The 15,378-nt window shown below is 34.8% G+C and overlaps 1 long non-coding RNA gene across 1 annotated transcript in view; it reads right to left on the reverse strand.

Moving 5' to 3' along the window:
• The window catches only part of LOC129047828 (uncharacterized), a 46,766-nt gene extending 35,467 nt beyond the window's left edge, over window positions 1-11,299 (reverse strand). Inside the window, exons 1-2 of the long non-coding RNA XR_008509602.2 lie at window positions 11,099-11,299; window positions 3,067-3,170 (exon numbers count right to left, since the gene is read on the reverse strand). This is a non-coding gene — a long non-coding RNA (uncharacterized LOC129047828). The remainder of the gene's footprint in view (window positions 1-3,066; window positions 3,171-11,098) is intronic.
• Between the last annotated feature and the right edge of the window lie 4,079 nt (window positions 11,300-15,378).

Here is a 15,378-nt window from a genome sequence, read left to right on the forward strand (position 1 = left end):
TTGAGATACCAGATAAATCTGACAAGTCCAGCAGAATAACAGGAATGGATTAGGAAAAACATCAACTTTAGTGCGAGAGAGACTTGAAATCAAAACTAAGTTTTGCCACTGACAAACTGTGAGACTGTAGCAAGTCTCTTCTGTGGACTTCACTTTCCTCATCTGTAAGATAACAACAGAAATGTCTACATCATAGGGCTCATATCTTTAACTTAGAGCATGACATATAGTTAGTCATTCATGGTAATACATTTAAATGATAAAATAATTATATTAGGTAATTACATAAAGTATACTAGATATACTTTAAATATATTAAGTACCTGGCATGTAGCATGATCTGAGTAAATGGTGGCTTCTATCTTTATTATATATCGATTAGTTTACTGTGTTGGATGGTCAGCAATATTTTTGTGAAGCAAGGGATAAAAAGCAAACCTTTTTTAAAAAGTGAGATCACATACACACACATGCACACACAGAGAGAGAGAGAGAGAGAGAGAGAGAGAGAGAGAGAACAGATCAGAATACATTGTTTTGGATGTATACTGCTATAAGCTAACTATTTAACTCATGGCTTTACCCCATTTACTTTTCTTCCTGTTTTTTTTTTCCCACTGCAAGATCAGACTGTTAATACACTTAATGAGGCAAAGAAGCATAGCAGTATATCTGAGCAATTAAAGCCCCTTCATTCAGACAGTAATAAAATCCGCAATTGTCTCCTTTTGCCTGGAAGAACAACTTTATAGTTTATTGAATAAGTAAGATTTTGATCTAACTCTAACTCTTCTCCTTAAACATCTCTGCACTTTCCTGTCCTCACCTAACTCTCCAAAAGGATTCTTTAAATGGAAAGAATCACAAATCAATATTATCAGAACATATCCAGGTTGAGTACTTTCTTCAGGCAAAGTGTTATTGTAACAACCCCAACGAAAGAGACTTCTCTCACTGATGCTCAGCTTTCCGCTCTTCATCAAAGTTTGCTTTTTTTCTCCTCTCCTAAGTATGAAATAAACATGGTAGCATCCAAGGATAGCCATGTTTTTTCTCTATTCTACATGCTGTATTATTTCCTGGCAGTCAAGTCATCTCCCTTACCAGAGTCTTGTACTAGCAAATCCTCACCTTTACTAAACATATTCTGCTTGGCAAATATGACCGTAAGAGTTTTAAGAACATGAAGAGGGCTTTTTAAAAATTTTTGAACTTTACCATTGACTTGCCCTGGGCAAATATCTTTTGGAGACACATGCACAGTTCTACATTCTCTGACTTAAAGAGGATCTGAAAAACTGCAAAGGAGGCTCTGAAGAGTGCCATAAATTGATTAAAAGTTTAGAGATAAAGTTAATGAAGCTTAATTCTGCTTCCAATTAAATAGGCTGAAAGAGTGATTTTGCAGTCTGAGTAAGGAATGTTTCAGAAAATGGTGACAAATTTCTTGTGCTCTCTAAGCACATTATAAAAGGAAACGGGTTTAAATAGCAGAATAAAGGATTTGGTAAAAGTTGTTAAATGATGGCATGGGTTTCTATAAGGATGGTATCTGAAGTTACTTTTAAGTGGACTAGGTTCTTATCTGTCTGGGGGATTTGAGTAGATGTGTGTAGCCTATTACCTTCTCATGTCACTTTTTAGTCCCCTGAATCCATTATTAACCAGTGCAGAGAAGAATAAGAACAAGAAAAAGATGGAGAGAAAGAAAATGGGAAGAAAAAAAAGAAAAGATGGAGAATCAGGAAAAACAGGAGAAACAGAACCTACGTTTTTCTACATTAAAAAAAAAAAAAGTGCCTGCTGCTTCCTGTGACCAGATGAAAGAGATAGCACACCACATGCAGACACTGAAATCTCTCTCCGATCTACTTGCCAAAGTCATACTGTCATCAGTGAACAAGGCATCTTAGACATCCTGACTGACTCCATTTATAGTAAATGCTTCAGGTTTCTGAAAGAGCAAGCAACCTGACTCACTGTGATATAAAACACTATACACTAACAAGAAAATAAAACTCACCATCACTCCTCAGGTGATAAGAGCTTATGACACTGAAAATTATAAGAACATTAAAAAGAAACACACACACAAACAGCATATTTACACACTCATTTATTAATATCAATTCTGGACAGAGGATATGCCTTTAGAAAGCAGAAGTGCCTGAAATTACCAATCAAGTAGTAACATCATTGAAACCTCTCTCCCCTCTTAAAGATAAACAAACAATTCAATACCAGCTTCATAATGACCACATATTTTCAGCCACAGCAGGTTGCTGCCTAGTCCCCGAAGGAAAATGACAAATGAATGCTGTTTAATATTTTGTTTGAACAGTTTTTTCTTTCAGAGAACTATTTGCAATACGATAATGAGAAGAGCATAGCTGCAGAGAGTAGCATTTTGTAAGGATGACTGCCTTTCTAGGGCACATCATCTGATACATACTTTGTTTATCCAGAGTGAATTTAGTGGTTAAAATGATTAATTGAACCCATTTTGTGTTACTCATACTAGCTCTTGCAAAGGAGGTGATTGCTATTTTTTCTTAGTGACTCATACAAAGACGCTAGCAGTTCACTGGCAATAACAAAATGACATTTCTAAATTTAGCAGTTCATAAATCTTAAAAGATGCCAGTCACATCCAGCCCCCTTCCCCCATGCTCCTCTCCCAGTCCCTGCTCAAATGTGTAAAAGACTTAAATGTGCATGGAGACAAAACAGAGACTTCCTCAGGGCACATGTCTCTTCCTCCCTCAGTACCTACCAACACCACTGTGCACTCAGATAAGAGCAATGTGTATATTTCCCAAATGATAGCTTTTATTATGCCATTAAGATGCTAAATGTGTCTGGTAAAAATACATGCAGAATATGTGAATGTTTCCAAAGGAGCCCAATTCAATGAATTATTTTCAAGGGGGACTGTGGAAACTAGCAAATTTCTTCCTGTCCTCCTATGTTATCTATTCCATGACAAGAAATATGCAATAAATCACCAGCCTTAGGAAAGAAAAAAATTGCCTCTATCATTTTCTGTAGTTTACATAAGGCACTTACCAAATGTATCATGCCCTCCTTCTATCTTTTTGCCATTGTTCTGAGACTTCAGGGCTACAATTGACCTCCAGAAATTGCACTGACATATGACTCACACAGGTAGCCTGCAACAAAGGATACAAGAGAATTAGACTTGATGAACTAAAAATCCACATGGCTAAAAAGACATTACTGAGCAAAGTGACAGGCAAGTATTGTTTTGTAAAAATAGTTGGCTAATTTTAATCCCTCTCTCTCACAACTTCCTCACTATGGAGATCTTCTCATCAGTGAATGAAGGAACCAATAGAATTGCTTTCCAACTACTTAAAATGAATTTCTAAAAATGGTAACTAAGTAATAACTTTTTTGCCTCTATTCCATTTTTCTTCACATCTCCCATTAAAAATACACCCTGCTTCAGGTCAACAACAATGACAAAACTGTCATTTAAGAGTAAATGTATTCAGCAAATATGAGATTATTATATCAAAAGCCCAAAATTAATAAACTCTTTACAAAATACTAGCTTCTCAGTGGCAAAGCTGAATAGTAGAAATATGCAAATTATGGGAAGCAGGAAGTTTTATTTAAAGTAGGGGATGAATGTTTTTTGACTGTAGAGAAGTATAGACATTTCCAAAAAACCTTCCCCACTCATATTTTCTTTCTTTCTCTATATCTAATATTATGTTTCTACTATTTTTTTAACTTATTTACTTGTGACCCCTCCCTGAAATGCTTTTTATTGATGCAACTTTTGGAATAAACCCAGCAGGAGTGGCCATTTATGCCTAGTGTTCCATTATTGGAACATTAAGCATGTGGGAATTATTTATATCCTACTGCTCAAGGTCATCGCCAAGGTCTGATTGCAAAAATTCAAAGAATTGTAACCTCAGGCATAAATGGGTTAACTTTCAGAGTTAGTAATTATATTCATTTCAGTGATACACAATTTTAACAAGATTTTGTGAACAAATAATTCTCCAAAGAGATCCAGCATTGTGATAGGAAAAAAATATGTTTGATACAAGTGACTAGGCTAAGCAAAACTTTCATCTCTCTTTAATATACCATATACCTGCGTTGATAGAATTTGTCCTAAACATAAGGGCTTCTCAATTAGTCTCTCTTTTTGTTTTGCCCGCTGTGCTTGCTATTTATGTTACACAAATAGAATGCTGTATATTTGGAAGCAATTGAGCTAAACAACTAATTCCTGACTTAGAGTATCTGTGATAACACATTTCAAAGACCCAGGATATGACACATTATGCCTAGTAACTGACTCAGTTAAATATCTCTCTGGAAAGCATGTAAACTTCACTGAATCTATTGAACACATTTGCCTATGCATTAGTAAGACATCTGGAAAACTAGATAAGTAATAAAATAAAGGCATCTGAGTCCAGTGTACCCACTGATTTAAGAAAATAAAGTAATGAGCTTTCCAACTGGGTTCAAGGTAATGGTCACTCTTTGATTGGGAAGCAATGAGGTCAGATTCTATTTCTACAAAGAATCAGGTGGTTTCCAGGCTCCCCTCTGAAGATCTAGTAAGGATAAATAGTGCTTTCAAGTATGTTTGAAGACAGGATACAGAGAAGGACACGTCCAAAACACATCTTTAAGATGATAATTTTGCTGAAGTTTGCTATTGAATTTATGACAATAATTAAAATTGGCACTACTTCTTTCTGCTCCCATTTCCTTGGTCTTAAAACATGGGGGGAAAAAAACAATATCACGCAGAATTTTTCAGTGTTGGTCTCGCATTTCAAGATGTACACAGGTATGCTTTTCCAAATAATGGATTTTAGCTACTATGAATCATTTATAATATACGAATGATGGCTTGGGTTCCTTTACAATTGGTTCACCCACTCCTGATCTCCAAGTGATTTGCAAAATTATGGGTTGGATGCTAGGAGTGCAGTGATTGTTAAATTCTGGGTTTCTGTTTGTTTGTTTGTTTCTGTTTATGGTGGTTCCTGCTGTGAAATAGTAATTTGACTTTTCATTAACCAGTAACAAAAATTCTTCCTACTTCCCTCCCTTTCATTCTCCCTAAGGGAAAAAAATTATTCGCTGGATGCTGAAGATATCCAGAATTGTTAGCGAAACAGCCATATGGTCTTTTTGTCAATATAGGACTATAAAGTTAGGTTAAATTTTTATTTAAGAGATCTCTGTGTGAAGATGGCAATCCATCAGCTATGTGTGTGTGAACTGTGGGGAGAAGCACTGACTGACTCAGGTCTCAGGTGTTGATGAACAGCCAATGTCACAGGAAACAATGATATGACAAACTGGCCTACATTGATTAAGTTGGGCTATTTTCACAGCTAACTTTAGTAAATTCGCGGCAGCAGAAAAACTAAGCTGTCAGTCCAATTCTACCTCTCTGTCCCCAGATATCACACTTGCTCCAGAATTCTAAGAAAAGCAGATGCTCACACTGCCCCTGATACAAAGTCACTATTTACTGGCATCAGTGCAATTTAGCTAGGCTACTTCAATCCCTTTGGACTCAAAGCTTTCAAAATAACCAGGGAAATAGACAGACATGGCTTGTCATGACCAAACTCCTCAATAAATCGACAGGCAAAATGCTTTCCACCTAAACAGATGTTGCAAAGCAAATGTGTGAAACCAATGTAATTTTGTTTTCCTTTTTTTACTGCCTATCGTGGATCCTCCTCTGTCACAGAAATTCTACACCTGCACAGCGCAAAAAATGAGGCCTTTGATCTACTATAGTTATAATGTGCATCACAGAATTTTCTTCCTCTTGAATAAGTTACAGCCATTTCTTCTTTAAAAATGTGAAATCTGAGATAATTAAAAAGCAGCTCAAGGAGCTATCCAAACCCTAATCTCTTTCCTGTATAAGAAATGGGACCAACCAACCTCTCATTAAATTAACCATAAAGAAGAAAAAAAAAGATGAAACCTCACAATACTGAAAAATACGACTTTAGTCAACCTTATGCCAGTATCTGGGCAGCTGGAATGGGAATTTAGTTCATAGAATATTTCTGCTTTGCATTGTGAAAGAGATTACTTGGTAGACTTAGGAAAGCAGGGAAATAATATTGCCTTTTATTAATAAAAAATCAAGCTGGAAGAGATTTTAGAAATAATTTAGAGCAACATCTCACCCTTCTGATAAGCAAGGTGGGACAGAGGGTAGTTAGTGATCTGCCAATGGCAAACATTTACTTAGAAACAGAGCTAAGACTGGCAAGCAAAGCTTGAAAGAGCAAGGGCTCTGGAGTCAGAGGAACTCTCTTTGAATGCCACCTCTTACTTAAGAAAAGTTACTAAACTCAAGCATAAATTCTCCAACTGTAAAACAGAATTATTAACACCTATAGTTGAAACTTAAAGAGTTACAGGATAAAATGGAATAATGCAGTGCTCCACGGAAGATATTAATAAAGCAAACAAACCTGCCTTCTTCAAATTACAATCTGAAAAAAATGCATCAGAACTGAACAATAGTGGTTATTTCTGTACTGAGAGAGACCCTGTGATAATAATCAATAACATCTAAAGAATGAGAACACTTCCTTGGTTTTAGGTTGGTTAGTCCAAAGACATGGAAAAATAAGAGACCTAGGCAATTTTCAGCAATGACCATTCATGCATTGCCCAGGGTAAGAGGCACTTTGTCAGGCTGACCTGAAGATTTGATTCTCTGGACAAATAAGCAAGAGTAAAAATGGACCGGGTTGCTTGAAGCATTGAGCATTTAAGTCTTAACAACTATATCTTTTCTAGTGTGTACCAAACAAAGCTTTGCTGATGTGACTTCCCATAGTAGTTTGAGTACTTAGAAAAATATCTCAGTAAATTAAATTATTTCTATATGATTTTCATGAGAACTTTATTAGCGTGTGATTGCATCTCTGAATCTGATCCAATTGGGAAACCTGATGAAACTTTATAAGCCTGCATGAAGGAAAGGCAAGCCCTGACTATGAAGACATAAGAATCAAGGTCAACTTATGTGTCTCCATAGTCAGCTAGCTTTTCCCAGATTGCTCCATTCTGCATTTTCACATACCATATAGCTTTCCTATTTGTAACTTCTCTAATAACCACTTCACAAAACTTTCCAAATGACTTAGCATATATTATATTTAAAGCATATAGGGCAAAATCTTAGCATGTCATGTCTCAATAAATGTTCTTTTCTTTCTCATTTTTAATCCAATGCATTTTCTTCCCCAAGGAAGTAAAGCAGAGCCTAGCTATGGGGAAGAGGAAGAGTTCCCTAGAGGATGTGATAATTTAAATTTCATAATAAAGAGCAAGAAATATGTTTGGAGCAGAAGAAGGAAGAGGATAAGGGATTAATATAATATGAACAAAGAGCAGACAGCGAGAAAGAGTACAGGGCACTAAGGGAAATTAAAATTATTCAGGGTATTTTGGAAGTTGGGAATTTATCTAGAGAGAATAGTCAGCCATTACAGGGTTTTGAAGTAGGACAGTTAATAAAGTGAGTTTTTATTTTAGAATGAATCCTCTGGCTGTAGCTTGGATGCTTAAATAGAAAGAAGTAGGAGAGAAGCTTGAGACAAAGGGTCTAATTAGTAATGTGTTATATAACCAAAATAGGAGATTATGAATTAAGGATATGCCAATAGGTATAGAGAAATATGGGCTGATTTAACAAATGTTTAGTTGGTAAAATTTCTAGCATTTGGTTGGTTTTTGTTTGCAACTGTAGACAAGATGACCTCCAGGATTATGGTTCTTGCAGTTGATGGGATACTTTTGCTCTTCTCTGATGTTGGGAGCAGAACAGAAGGAGTAGAAGTAGAAAAAGAGTATAGATAATAGGCCAGCATGAAGTGTTTTGTGTTTGAGAGTCCTGTAGATCAATAGGTATTTGGATTGATGAGGATAAATTTCTAAGCTAAAGATAAAGGTTTTTTTAGTTATTGGGAAATAGTAGCATGGCAAAAAAGAAAGATATTTAGTACCTGAGTCAATGAGCCCATATAGAATGATCAAACCTCTTCTTCATCTTTTTGAATTTTTCTAAAACTGCATATTTAAAAAATGACATCTCTAAGATCATAGAAAATGGTGTAAAAATGTGAGCTTTCCTCACCCGTCTTTTTTGAAGTGTCATAGGCAAAATACGTAACACCATCGGTATAATAATCTAGTTCTTACAGGTAAGAAAGTCTGCTTAAATCCATGTGAGACAAGAAATAATTTAAGATTACAAATGGCACATGTATTCGGCAGAATAATTCCCACCCCCCAGATATGTCCACTTTCTAATCCCTGGAATCTGTGAATACATTACAGGACAAAAGGGACTTTGCAGTTGTAACTAAGGTTAAGGACCTTGAAATGGGGATATTTTCCTAAACAATCCAGGTTGGCCCAGTATAATGACATGACTTCTTAAAAGTTGAGAACATTTCTTGCCTGTATTCAGAGAAAGAGATGTGATGGCAACTAAAGCAGGGTCGGTGGGATGGGACATTAAATCTCAATCCACTGTTGCTGGTTTTGAAAATGGGAGAAGGCAGCCATGAACCAAGGAATGTGAATCCTCTTTGGAAGGTGGAAAAGATTAAGGACATTGAGTTTTTCCTAGTGCCTCCAAAAAGGAAGACAGCCTAGATGACATGTTGATTTTAGCCCAATGAGACTCATTTCAAATTTCTGAACTAAAGAAATGTAAGATAAAAATGTGTGTTGTTTAGGCCACTAAATTTTATAGTAATAATTTTATACTACCAATAGAAAATCAATATAGCATGGTATAGAGGTGATGTTATATAGTAAAGAGTGTGTTAGATTGTAGGTAACAAAATCTACTTTGGTACATTTCTCCCTTCATTTATCTGACAAACTCATATTTACCAAACAAAATGTAATTCAGGCACCAACCACTCTATAAAGTAGTCCCTGACCCTTGCAAAAAGTACAATTAGTTACATCTCTATATTTTTGTTGTGTGAATATATTTTACATTGTACATATTTGAGACTCTACCTGCCTGTTTTCACATTTGAGATTAATCCTGCAAGTGCAGGTACTTAAAAAATTGTTTGCAATATCCTAATGAGTTAGAAAACTATCTGTTATATAGCATATGCCTGATAAATGCTTTAGAATCGAACTACTTATAAATTGCGTGAACTTGAGCAAGTCACTTAATCTCTTGAAACCTCCACTTTCTCATCTGTAAATAACAAAATTGATATTCATAGCTGCTCAGGAGATCAAATGAGATAATATACCTGAAGGGATTAGTGAAAAGGAAAGCACTATACAGAATTCATTATTTAAAATATCTGTAAAACCCTTAGCACCGATAAATTTGGATCAGGTATTTATATCACTGCTAATAAACACCTCAGAAGGATTCTTCCTACCCTGTGTAACAGTACCAAAGAAACAAAAAATTATCTAATAGTGGGACTTTTAAAAACACAATATAAGAAAATGTCGAGAACAAAAAATAGTTTTCAGCAGTATATTATTTTCATGCATAAAAATCTGGACCCAGTGGAAAAAAATAATAATTCTAAAGGGCTTTGCTGTACAAAGTTAATTTTCTGGAGACAACTTGAGGAGGAAAATGTCCCCAATGGCATGGAAAGAAGCTGTAATAAGAGTAAATGATCTGGTGCAGATAATTGCAAAGATCAATGAAGAACAGGAAACACTTTGCTAACTATTAATTTAGACACTATTGTCAACGTTGGTTCACATAACGTTAAGTTCCATCTATTATTCAGGAAATTAGCTATTCTTTTTTAAAGTCCTCTTTTTACCATTTCATATCAATGGATGACAGAACAGAGAATTTTCAAGTGCATTATTGAGAAAAACTTTGAATGCTTTGACCATTGTACTTTTTTAGTAAAGATTATATTCTATCTATTATCTCCAAGTGCCATGGTCATCCAATCACCTAGGGTAGATTCATTTTTGTTCTTGCTTTCTATCACATATACAAAGCCACTTATCTCAAAATAACTAAACTTTCATATTCTTTTACTTTTTACTTTTCATGAGGCATATTTCCATTGGCGGTAATGTTTTCATGTTATTGTTATCTCCCGACTATAAAAATGAAATTATGTGCCAGTGGAGCAAAGTTTTCACTCTGCACATAAAAGTTAATGGTTTTTAAAACTCCATGCGCTTCAATCAGATAGTTTTGTAGCTAACATTAAGTTGGCTTTTGGATGGTTGACTTAGAAAGTCGGCTACCCAATGTGATGTGCCAATTCAAGTATAAAACTAAAGTGATAATTATTATTCATCAATAACTACAAATGAAGAAATTATAATCATAGCAAAAAGTTTACTTTTTCCATCTAAATATAGAAAATAAAAACTAGAAAGTATTTTTGTTTCACAGTGGCTATTTGTTTTATAAAATATATTATTGTTTGAAAATGTTACAGGGATGAATATAAAACATGAAAAAGGGGTATTTTAAAATTTTCAGAGACAATAAAATAATGTATAGTTAAAAATTTCTAAAGAGTATAATTTGGGATTTTTGTGGCTTCTGTCTATTCAGAAGCTTTTACTTTAGACTGTTTTCTTTCAATGACCTTAATGATGAATATTTTCATTCTCATTAAATGAGTTTATGAAAACTGCACAGTCAGTTTCCATACCTCTTAATGTATTAATAGAAGTAGGCCATTAGAACTTTATTCCTCATAGAACTTGGAACTAACCTTTTCTTCATAACCCAAATGGCAAAATCATAGGTAGCTGTGCAAATAATGACTTGTACTAAGACAGTAAAGGATAGATATACACTCAACATTAACCTACAGGAAATCTGACTAGATGAATACAACTGTAACAAAATTGACTTAGGCAAAATGGTGACTTCATGATTCTGAAAACGAATTAAATGATTAAAAAGTGCAGAGAAATTACAGCAGAGACTAAGAGGAAAGTAAGGATATTATATGGCGAATACAGGTTTGGTGTTTGTTTAATTTCAACTTCTTTAATGTATAACATGAATACAAAAATACCTGTAACTTACATGTGAGTTCCCTTCTCCTCTTCCTCTTCTTCCTCCTCCTCCTGCTCCTTCTTCTCCTTCTCCTCCTTATTCTTCTTCTCCTCCTCCTCTACCACCATCTTTTTCTCCTCCTCCTCCTCCTCCTTTTCCTTCTCTCCTCCTCCTCCTTCTTCTCCTTCTCTTTCTTCTTCTTCTTGCGTATTCTTCATGGCATGCTGGTACCTAATAGAAGAAGAACATCATACAATCGCTTGACTCCTCAGTCAAATTTCATTTTTAGTATTTTTTTTCTATATGGGATTGAACAAGATAGGCTTTGATATTATTAAATTCATTGGCAGTTATTCTTTAAAGTCTGTTAAAAATAAGGCAAAAGCGCTACAAGGAAATGACGTTAAAATTATTTTTTCCTTTTAAATCACTTTTGTGCTGCTAGGGATGCTCTAGGAATCACAATTTAATACTACTAGTAGTAATATTATTAAACAAACAAAACATGGTCACTTTCTAATTCTTATTTTGTATATTTAGATGTTTATAGTTAGATATTTGACCTATTATTAAAATACCCTTGATTTATAAACAAAAATTTAACATGATCAAACATAAAAAGAACTAAGTTTCTATTGAAATTTGCTACTAGGATAGATGAGGACAGGACCTAGAGATAAATTACCAACAATGAAGAAAAGGGGAAGATAGGAAAGAGTCTCCACAGAAAGGAATGAATGAGCCAAACTGAAGAGCACTGTGTGAAAACTGAACTAGAGTCTCATAAAATATCCTAAAAGCAGATGAGTTGTTGAGAGTTGAGGGAGAGAAATGCAGGGGAGGACTAGAAGGTACACAGAAGATAAACCATTTTTCCACTGATTAATAAAAAATGTATTAATCAATAGTTTTACAGTTAGATGAAATAAAAATGAGTTAGAGATTCCGGTGGGTGCCAACAGCAATTGTTATATGGAGCCAAATACATGAGGCAGTGTAAACTAATTAGCCTAATTCCAAGACAGGAATGGGCCTTGATGTGTTCCCTGTTAGTAAAGGGTTCATTTTCCTGGTCTGTTTCATCTGAGCATCTGTTATTGTTCTGCATTTGTCACCTGGACCCTCCCAGTATAGATTAACAATAACTGAAAGGGATCTTTTCTTTCATACTTTACAGTCACATTAGAAATACTTCATTGACAGTGTTTGAAACTATATTTTGAAAGGAATGACAAGCAGCTTACCAGACAATATGCAGTAAGCTAAGGTCTTTGAAGCAAAAATTCATCACTAGCTATATAACATCCTAGAGAAAACTCTGGACATTTTTCCACAGGAGGCTGCAGGTAGATTTGGGGCACACTAAGGGTAAGGGTCTAACTTTAAGGACAAATTTCAGTTTTGTAGCCAAGTGTGTGTAGACACATACATATAACTACCACATGTGTAGACACACATATATATAATCAGAAGCTGAAAATATTTAATACAGTTAAATTCAGGTGTTAATTTTAATTCCTTGCCAATATAGGATAACAAAATCATCTGTCATTGCTCCGTTTAAATCATTTTTCGTCATCATAGTTTTGCACTATTCATGAACGGCTTCAATGATCCGTATGGTTCCAATTTGCATTCCAATCACCAGTTCCTTATTATCACAGTTTTTACACATAATTATTGGTCTCTGTCATCATTTTGCCCATGTTTAGATTTTCACTTCACTGATCGCAGATCTGAAACATTAGCTACTGTTATTCTTAGTTTTCTACTACCCAGACCTAGGCCACACCAGTGTTCAAGAAAGTGTGTATTCTTCAAAATTATTCTCTGCAAATGCCAGCTAGTATTTCCCAGAAATGACTGTATCCTTACCTTTGGAAATCACACTGTGTTTTCTTTGAAATAATAGGGAGGAATTTGTAAATCATACTGGTCTTTGGCAAATAAAAACCAACTATCTGATTGAGTGCAATTCAAAACATTTAAAAAAAAAGTTTCTCTACAGTACAGCCATCATTAATTCCCTGTTATTTACTGTTTTGTAGTATAAAGCCTTTCCATATCTGTAGTAAAGAAGGAAGTATTACATAACAATGATGACTATGGGCACTGGAATTAGCAAGCCCTGGATTTGAAACTTGGCTTTGCCACTTACTAGCTGTGTGGTCCTAGGTAGGCTGACAAGTTTTGTAATCTCATTAAACTCATCCTGTTAATTGAAATAATAATTTATGAACAATCACATATAAAGCTCTTACCACAGGATTCACTATCAACTAAGTCCTGATGGCATTTGTTGTTTTCTATTGGCAGATAACCTCCATCCATTATGTAAATACTACATAAACATAGAAAGCTATTAGCAACTTATAAAATTAGTGAAGTAGTAACATTATATAACCATTGGTCTATAACCAAACTCAAATTTGAAGTAAAGTAATATCCCTGTTGGTATGCATTTACATAAAATCTGAATTGTACCCCAGTGAAGAAGGCATAATAAGAGAATATCCACTGTGATAAGCCAGAGATATCTAGAGGAATACTAATCACTATCTATGTAGTACGTTTCTTAGAGAAAACTTGGGCCTCTCTTCACAGAAACAGTAGGTACTTTTTAGCCATGTCAGTGTGTATCTATTTCTACAGCTTACAGATGTCAGTTGTATTATGATCTACATGAACCGTGAGCTACTGGTTTTAGGCAATCTTTGGGAATTTTTAGAAACAGGAGAGTACTTAGCACACTGCTCCAGACATCTCTCCTGAGAAAAGTGACAGGATCCACCATAAAATAGGGGCTGACATGCTTCTATAAGCAGAACCTTTCAAGTTGGCTTTTCCTGGTCAGTGCTATGCAGTTATACAGATTTAAGGTTAGCATAGATTTTCTTTCATTATTAGAATAGTTCGCTCATATCATACAGCAAAGGCTTTTATTCTGCAAAACAGAGCCATACATCCTGAGAGATCTCAAGATATAGAGATAAATGTTAGTATTTTCATAAATAAAATTGTTCTTTTGTAATCATGAATACATCCATTCCTTTTGATTTTTTTCTGAATTTCAAAATCAAAGATTAAGTCATTATTTAAAAACTCTCAAAACTCTGTGAACTATAGCTGTTAAGATGATGGGGTAAAAAATTACAAAGCTTTAAAAGTGACAGTTTATTTTGATTTTATCATGATGTTAAGAAAGTAATTTTAAATGATAGTATACTTTGTCACTTTCCACGCAGGGGAATGAGGAAATATATACATACACAAGCACACACACACACACACACACGAAGTATATATATCCATAGTATACATATGGCAATATGTATGTGTTTTCATGTGTTTGGGTGTATGTTTGAAGTATTAAAAACATGAAAGTGTGGGTAAGGAGATGAAATTATTTACCTACTTTTTCTTTCACTGTAACCTTAAGCCATTGTCTAGGATTAAGATAAACTTTCACGTGCAATTAAATAAGTCCACAATAGTACTGTTTTGTTCTTGCAATACCTAGAACCTCTTAGGATGTAAAAAAATTAAAAATCTTTGGTTACAAACCTTGGTGTCAGAAATATTGCAATGTTATTATCTGGTTTTATTAATTTGTTCTCTGGTTTACAAACTTTTAATGAATGGTTATTAGGTTCTCAAATTTGTGCTAGGACTAGAGATAGAGAAATGTAAGATAAAAGACCTCCATCAGGTAGGTTTCAGTCTTCTGAGGTAAACAGAAGTAAGGAAGGGTCACCACAGATTATGATAAGTGCCCAAATAAAAGTATGTGGATACTGACGAGAGACAGAGAAATGGTTACTTCCCCATACTGGGCATTATGGAAAGCTTGAAGCTGACTTGAAGAATGAGTAGAAGTAAGTGGCAAAGAGAAATAGAGAAGGGCTCTTCAAGCAGAGAAAAAAGCAAGTGGGAAGTTGCAAAAAGTACTTGGCATTTAGGAAATAACCAAGAATTCAATATAGTAGAAAGACGGAACATATGAGAAAGTCCTGAGAAATAAGACTGTGGAAATAGGAGAAATGTTTTCAAATGTTTCACAAACTTCTCTTCCTAGGATAGAACAAGAGCACAGTTCTCCAGCACTGAGAAGCATTTTATGTGAGGCAGCATAGCTCAATAATTTATGAGTATGGGCTCCAGAATCGAATAACCTTGATTGCAATCTTGGTTCTGTCACCTACTAGCTAAAGTGTCTCGAGTAAATGCTTTTAACTCATTGTGTCTCACAAAATCATCTATAAAGTGAAGATTAACATAGCACCTACCTCCTGGTTTGTTGAAGATTAAAA

This window comes from Pongo abelii, chromosome 13 (genome assembly GCF_028885655.2).
Source record: "Pongo abelii isolate AG06213 chromosome 13, NHGRI_mPonAbe1-v2.0_pri, whole genome shotgun sequence".
NCBI lineage: Eukaryota > Metazoa > Chordata > Mammalia > Primates > Hominidae > Pongo > Pongo abelii.